Source organism: Teleopsis dalmanni, chromosome 1 (genome assembly GCF_002237135.1).
Source record: "Teleopsis dalmanni isolate 2A chromosome 1, ASM223713v2, whole genome shotgun sequence".
NCBI lineage: Eukaryota > Metazoa > Arthropoda > Insecta > Diptera > Diopsidae > Teleopsis > Teleopsis dalmanni.
The window spans coordinates 126,297,131-126,306,035 of NC_051846.1; positions in this window are offsets into that span (position 1 = coordinate 126,297,131).

Sequence of the window (8,905 nt, forward strand, 5' to 3'; positions counted from 1 at the left end):
GACTCCAATCTCTTCCATTGGCCCACATAGATCTACGTGCATAAACTCACCCTTTTGATTGTCGCACCATTGACAGTTTATGTGTTGATCTTGTCCATTTTTCCATACAGACAATCTTCATAAAAAACTTTCGTTGTCTGGCAAATCAATACCAGCAACTGAACTATCTTTGCACATTTTTTTAACTGAATCAACGTTTATATGGCCCAAACATCTGTGGCAGTGTTGTTGTGAGACCGCTGCAACATTTGCTCCTTCGTTTAGGTGTAAACGAAAATTCATTTTTAGTTGATTCAACTCACTGCGTTTACCAACTGCAATTGTTTGATTTATCAATAATCTGGCATCCAACATTATTGATTAGAATCTTGACACCTTTATCTGTCAAATCCGCTGCTGAAAATAAATTTTGTTTAATATCCGGAACATAAAGTACATTCTCTAAACGACGTGGCTCTTACTGATTGTTTCCTCTCACATCAATCAATATTGTACCTATTTCACTTACTTTCAAATTGCAGTTGTTAGCAATTTTGACCATATTACCGCCATTATATTTCCTCAGTTCTGTGAACCATTTACGATGAAACGTCATATAATTTGACGCACCCGAGTCTACATATCAAGAGTTTGATTTTTTTTCGTAACTATATTACACGGTACACCATGCTAATTCATTTTTATCTTTTTCTCTACTACATTTACTATCTTTTTGGTATTTGTTTGAAAAAATTGGGACACACAGTCCTTTGCCCAATGACCAACTTGGCCACACAAATTACACTTGGTTTTCTTTTTCAAAATATCAATTTTTGATAAACTTGACTTTGATGCAACTTTCTGCGATTGAGTTTTTACATTAAAAGCAACATCAACTGATAAAGCTTTTTCACTACTCATTCGATTTAAATTGTCATCTTCTAACTGTAACGACGACATTAGAGTATCAATTTTACGCGTTTCATATGTATTGTACCAGACGGTTTTATAATTGTTGAATCTAACTGGCAAAATGCTAATAATGCGAACCATTTTCAATTTGTCCGACAATTTCTCACCTAGTTGTTCAATTTCTGATGCTAATTGATTAACTTTTGCGACATAACCTGCTACGGTTTCATCATCTTTCATTTTCAATGAAAAATATTCTTCATAAAGAGTCATGAAACAAATTTCGGAATTCTTTTCATAAATGCTACTCAATTGGTCTATAATAAAAACGCGTTTAATTTCATGTACAATTCTTTATTGAAATTGTTCTCTTACTTTAACTTAAAACTAGCGACTACATAATTGTGTTAGTACGCCGGCAAGCACTAACACAGCAGAGGAGCATGTATACAATTTATTATCTCACATAAGTGAGGTTTCATATTGCAGCAGTCTGCCTGCTTGTATATGGCTAAAGTCAATGATGGGAATGTGCTGCATAGGCACATTCACAACACTGTACGTTAACCATTTAATGATATTTTATATGCACCTTAATATGCATTTATATAATTATATACATACAAAGTGTATACATGCTATATCTCCCTTTTTTTTTTGGAATGAATTTATTTATATAAATTTATTACATTTATTTTTATTAATATTTACTTTTTATATATATTTACTTTATATTTACTTAATATTTATTTTTATTAATATTAAATATTTATTAATATTTAAATTAATTACTTTATAAAATGATATATATCTATTGTCTAACTTATGTCCAGCTGGATTACTAATATATACCAAATCTCCTATATCTATCTGTATTTTATTAGAAGTCCTATCGTAAATTATCTTATTTCTATTCTTATGCCTATCTATTAAGATGCGCGCTCCTTTAAGTGCCATCTGGTATTTATACTTGACTTCTTTATCATAGGCATCTATATTGTAGACAGGGTCTACCTGGCCTTCTTTTAGAAAGTCATAGATTATTGGCACCTTACCTAATATTAATACGTAAGGGCAGTAATCATGTACTGTTGAGGGTGTGGTATTATAACAGTACGTGTAATACCTAAGCCACTTGTCCCAATCATCTCGTTCGCTCGAAATGTAATTTCTCAGCGTTTGGTGGTGATACGCTGTAGAAGTTGTTGATTTTATATTCAGGAGCTTTAATAGTTCTCTGTATTGTTGGTTATTATACTCAGTACCCATATCAGTAATTACTGTTTTCATGGGTCCATAGATGAGTATGCAATTTTCGAATATTGCCCTTTCAACTACCATCGCATTTGTGCTTGGAACCGGAATTGCGATTAAATACTTTGTTAAGTCACACATCACTGTAATAGCGTATTCGTTGCCGTACTCAGTTTGCGCAGAGTTCTGCAAAGTTTGGAACGAATCGTCTGTAATAGTTGCAGAATGCAACGAATCGTTTAATAGCATCTGCATTTGTTGGTGTCGGATAATCTAAGATAGTTTGAAATTTACTATCATCCGGAAAAATGCCTTTGTCTGTACATTTATACCCAAGGTAAGTCACTTCGTGACCGAAAAATGAGCATTTATCTGGGTGTAATTTTAAGTTTTATTTTCGACATATTTAAAATACGTCAGTTAAATTTTTTAACATATGTTTTTCTGAACACCCGAGGACTACCAAATCGTCCATATACAAAAATGCTTGTTCGTGAGTTAAATTGAAAATGCTATTGTCATCATTCGTTGGAATGAATTTGAAGCAATTTTTAACCCACATGGTAGACGTTTAAAACGGAATGATCCTTTATCTGTAGAAAATGACGTAATGTCCCGTGAATTTTCATCTAGTTCAATTTGATGGAAACCAGATGTCAAATCGAGTCAAGAGAAATATTTTGTTCTGCCTAATTGTTCAAGAATATCATCTATTCTTAGAAAATGAAATTTATCTGCAATTAATTTTTTATTAATCCCCCTATAATCTACAACTAATCTCCATCTCTTGTCAGATTGTCCATTTAATGACTTTTTTGGTACTAACAGTACAGGGCTGTTATACTCAGAAGCTGATGGTTCTATAATATTATCTTTAATTAATATATTTACTTGCCTCGTTATTTCATCTTTATGGGTATATGGTATTCTGTAATTTTTTTGATATGTTGGCTCTTTTGTTTTTAAGCGCAACTTTTGTTTGTGAAAGTTATTAACTGAGAGAGATTCTGATTCAAGTGCAAATATATCTACATATTTTTTGCACAAGTTTTCTAATTTTGTTTTTACAAAAGCGGGAAAATTTTTGATAATTTTTCCAACTTTATTTTATCATTGGTTATTGGTGGTTTTGATATTACACTGTAATCGTTAAGATCTTCTGTAATAATTTTAAGATTTGGTATGAAGGCATGTTGATTGGTAGTGTTAATTATACGTACATACGTACGTTTACTTGTTATTGTATTTGCTACAAAAATACCATTCTGTATTTCTTGAAGGGGTATAAATATTTCTTCGTAGGAGGAATCTGTAACAATGGTTCTAATAACTTCAGATATCGCCGGAAGTGAAATTGAGTTTATTCTGAGGTTATTTACCATTTGTATGGCCAGATGTTGAGGGAAATTATATGGCCTCAATATTAGAATGTCTTGATCTTGTTGATATTCAAGGATACAATTATATTTTTTAAGAAAATCGATCCCAAGTATTCCATTCGAGGGAATGGGAAAATCATCATCGACAACATGAAAACTATGTTGTATTAGCATGTTTTCAATTTTGAGATCTGTTTCAACTTTTCCTGAAGTATATTTTATACCATCTCCTATGCCGTTAAGGCTTATTATAGCATTCGAATTAATGCTAACTTTTTCTATTTCTTTCTTTTTAATTACAGAAATATCCGCACCCGTATCAATTAAAAATGTTGATATTTTATTATATAGTGTGGATCTAGCTAAAATAAATTTGGCAAGATTTAAATTAATATTATATATTTTTCTGTTGATGTTTTTAATTATTGAGCACTCGTTTTCCGCCTCCTATATAATACCAACATTTCCTCTGTTTTGTACTCTGTTGTTCTGGTAGTTATTCCTATTATTAGGATTATATCCGCTATTACTATTGTAGCTGTTCCTATATTGCCCGCGTGTTCGAAATTGTACGCGTCATTTGGTTGTCCACGTCTATAGGATTGTCCGCGTGCATTAAATTGTTCGCGTCTACTTCCGAAATGTAGTATTGCGGATGGTTGACTATTTGATCCCGTGCAGGAGTTTACGAATTTTGCTACCACCTCACTCATGTTGTTGAAAGTTCCCGATTCTATTACTAGTCGAACTCTATCGTTGCTCGTATTTTTTATTATCGCCTTAACAGCTGCCTTAGTTGAATAAGATGCAGCTAGCGTCGGGGTAAGTCCATCCGAAATATATGCACACTGTAGCTTTTTTGTAAGCTCTTCGACTTCCTTGGCATATGTATTCGCAGGTTTGGAATTTTGACGAATATTCATCAACTTTGCAGCGATCAGATTTATTGCTGCTCCTTTTATTAGGTTGATTGCAATTACGTCATTGCCATCATTGACACAGCTAAGAAATTACCGTGATGCTATAAAACTTATCAAATTTTCGGGAGTACCATCAAAATCTGATACGATTTTAGATGCGATTCCCAAGAATTCTATTGGTGTTTGTGGCATTTTGTTAGCACCAATGTTTTCTGTTTTTACTAACGTGAAGTTATATGAGATTTTCTCATGTAATGGATCAGGCAATTTTATTTCTGTGTCTTTTTTTTCAGAGATTTTTAAAATTTTCTCTTTGTTATTTATAAAGAAAGTTTCGGCTTGTTTTTTATGTTCTAAAGTAAGCTGCGAGTAATTTACGTTTAGTATTACTCGTATACTCTCGAAACTATTAAGGAGAATGATTATATGCTTTTTGATAGTTTCTGATGTCGTATGCCTATTAATAATTAGGCTTTTGTACGACTTGTCAAAAACTTCTTTATGAGCACTGATTTTATTTATGATCTGTTGCCATTCCATCTACCAGTAGGTGATGGTGATTAAAGGCAATTGATCAGAGATTGTTAGAGTAAAGTTATTTAGCTTTTATTGAAAATTTTTTTTTTTGAATAGAAAATAGGATTTTGAGGAAGTGTAAACAAATATTATACACTGTCTAAATTTTGTGCAACTGATGTTGCTCTCCTGTATTTTTTCTTAAGTGGTTTTTGTGTAATTGATATAATTTTATTGCCATTTGAGACAATAATATTAATATTATCACCATAAGATACCATGTAATGTCCCCCTTGTTATCTAATATTTCTAGTTCATTCACGACATTGGCTTGTAGCCTGTCGAATTTAGCTTTAGGACCGCACATATTTTATTTTGCTATCTTATTTTGCTATTTTGTTATCTAAAGGAAATGCTAACATGGACATGCACTTTAACAAAACATAGAGGTATATATATATATATAAAATTGTAATTATATATGTAATTATGTATAATTATAATTATAATTATATATATTATATATAATTATATTATTTTTATGTATAATTATATGTTATTGTAATTATATATATATATATTTTTTTTTTTTTTTTAGTTAAAATATTGTAGAAAATTATGTGAACATAATATTTACAAAAAATACGATATAAAATCAATTAAATAAATCAAAAGTAAATATAACATTTTCGGTTAATCAGATATTTTATAAAAATTATTGTATCTTCGTTATCTTAAATTATTAAATTTTCAAAGTAATGTATAAAATTGAACGTATGTATTATTTTTGAACAGTATTTACAAAATAAAATCATTTAATTAAATTAATCAAAAGTAAATTTAACATTTTCAGTTAATCAGGTATTTTATAAAAATTATTGTATCTTCGTTATCTTAAATTATTAAATTTTCAAGGTAATGTATAAAATTGAAGGCATATATTATTATATATTATTTTTGAACAGTTTAACATTCACAAAATAAAATCATTTAATTAAATTAATCGAAAGTTTTCTTAAATTGTCAAATTCTTAATTCTGTTGAGTTTAAAGTACTCACGCTTGTCGAACAAATTTATGTATGATAGTTGAGAAAGTTGACCATCGGTTGAGTAAGATTCGCATACGTAACGTCCTTTGTCTCAAATTTTTTTTTCAACCTGATAATGAAGATATGTCTATTCGGCACGATTTCACTGTGTGTATATTTTCCAAATTAATAAAACTGTCTTTAGCATATATTATTGCTATATGAATTTTCACTTAAAACACTTATAGTGTTGTCATTAGAATATTTAAGATTTCTACAAGATCATTCAAAAGCACGACTTGTACGACTTAATATTTCTATTAAAAGCAGTATATAAGACTGTTTAGTTCACATTATTTATTGCACCCGACATCACAGTTGCACTAAGTTATTTCATGCAATTAATACGGGAAGGTTTTGTAGTAATCATTTCTTCTGATCAATAACATTACAAATGCAAAATGCCATATTTTTTTTTTTTTTTATAACATTGCAACAAAAATTGTCAATTATAATTTTAATTTTTAATTTTTTTTTTTTTAACTACAACAAATCAAAAATTTAATCATTTTTTTTCACTCGCTGTTATGTTTTTTATAAACATACATTATTTTTTATTATATTTTGACACGCTTATGCTTTATGCTCCTGGCAGGATCGCAATATAATAAAAACGCGTCAGTTTAGTTTCATGTACAATTCTTTATTGAAATTATTCTCTTACTTTAACTTAAAACTAGCGACTACATAATTGTGTTAGTACGCCGGCAAGCTCTTACACAGTAGAGGAGCATGTATACATTTTATTATCTCACATAAGTGAGGTTTCATATTGCAGCAGTCTGCCTGCTTGTATATGGCTAAAGTCAATGATGGGAATGTGCTGCATAGGCACATTCACAACACTGTACGTTAACCATTTAATGATATTTTATATGCACCTTAATATGCATTTATATAATTATATATATACAAAGTGTATACATACTATAGATCCATAATTTCTTTTGCTGTTATGCATGTTAACACAAAATTTGATCGTTCAACATCTAATGATTGAATAATAGCATTCATAGCCAGAGGCGAGGCGTCGAATGGTTCAGAGTGTTCACTGAACACCTTAACAAAGCTTCCTTTTTAGATTTTTTTTTATTAGGTAAATAATCTCGCTATTTTGCTATTTAACATTTTTTATAATAGCTTTTCCAAACATATTAACATAAACACAAAACGTATAATACAAACAAAATCACATATACAAATGTTAGTTACACCCAACATTACATTATTTTATTAATTATATAAAAGAGAAAACACATTTCTCTTGAAATATACTAAGGTGCAGATTAAAAACTGCACCGCGTTGCTTACAAAGCATGCAAATGAAATAACATTCACATTGGGACTATGTTCAATATTGAATACACAACACAAAACATACAAACAAATATGTGTACGTAAAATAATCTTAACTCTTAAATTAATGCGTGCAAGCAGTTCAATAAAAAAAGTGCACTTCCAATGTTATGCAAAGTAAATACAAAAGAGAAAAGAAATGACTGAGCGAAAATCGCTTTACATTTGACGAGAGGATCATTCCACTAAACTGAACCAAAAGTTTATACAAAGCGTGCAAATTCAATCAAAGTCACGGTTGCTGTTTTATATGGGGAAATGGTTCAGTATAAAAACTGAACCGGGCATTGTAAATACAAAGTAAAAGAGTAAATGAATGCATGAGAGTTTCTTACTCTTATATAGAGGTTGGAAATAAATCAAAACAAAGTCATAATGCAATTTTATACTAGAAAATGGTAAAAGTAAAGAAAGAGATTAAAGAAATTTGAAGTGAAAAATAATATTTAGAAATGAATAAATGTGTGATTAAAGATTTGATTCAATGTCATTTTTTAAACGATCTTCTGAAAAAAAGATTTTAATTCATAAAATGAATAAACCAACTCCAGATATGAAGAATTTGATACCTGTTGTAAAAATGTCGAAATCTATGGTAAGTCGTCGTTTTCCTACAGCTACAGCTTTATGGTAAATAAAAACCAGTGGATCACAGGCTGCGAACATTTAAATAAATTGTTTTATTGGATTTGTACGCTATTTGCTTGTGGAAGGGACAAAACTTAGAAGTAGGGGGAATACGTTATAGTTGGAATTCTGTTTTGATTAAATTGTGAACACCTTGCCAAAAAGCTGACGCCTCGCTACTGTTCATAGCTCTTCGTTTATTTCTTTCGTATAATTCTTTTTATTTTTCTTCTACATTTAAAGAGGGAACTATACCCTTTATATTTTATATTAAACCTTTTGCCTTCATATATGCTGTGATTTGGAACTTCCATAATCGATAATTCGATCCATTCAGAATGTGACCACTGATATTAAGTTCTTCCTTGTCCATGATAACTGGAATTGCAAAAATTGCGAAAATTGATAACCAAAAATATTTTTATACGCTACATAGAGATGACTAAAAAAACTTTTACTTGTTTAATTATTGGGCAGTGTGCTGTGTTCTGGGCTCTAAAACCTAATGGTTTTTTATGATTTTATTGTTTAATCGTAAAAAAATCGTGATACATAAATCAAAATGACCTATTTAACTAACTAAAAAGAATATACCATACATATATATAACCATGAAATATTTTTTATAGAATGGAAACTCCGCCCATCTCGGTCAAAACTAAGAGAAATTGCTTAAGAAAATTAATTTTTTATAACATTTTTGTCACACGTATTAAATAAGTATGATTACACCACACTTATGCCACTTTTACGCTCTTTCAGGGCTGCTGCATAACTTTTTTTCTACTTGTACACAAGTTTTTATTTAAGCAGATATATGTTATAAATACTCATAAATAAGCATACATTACATATAAATTAAATATTATTAAA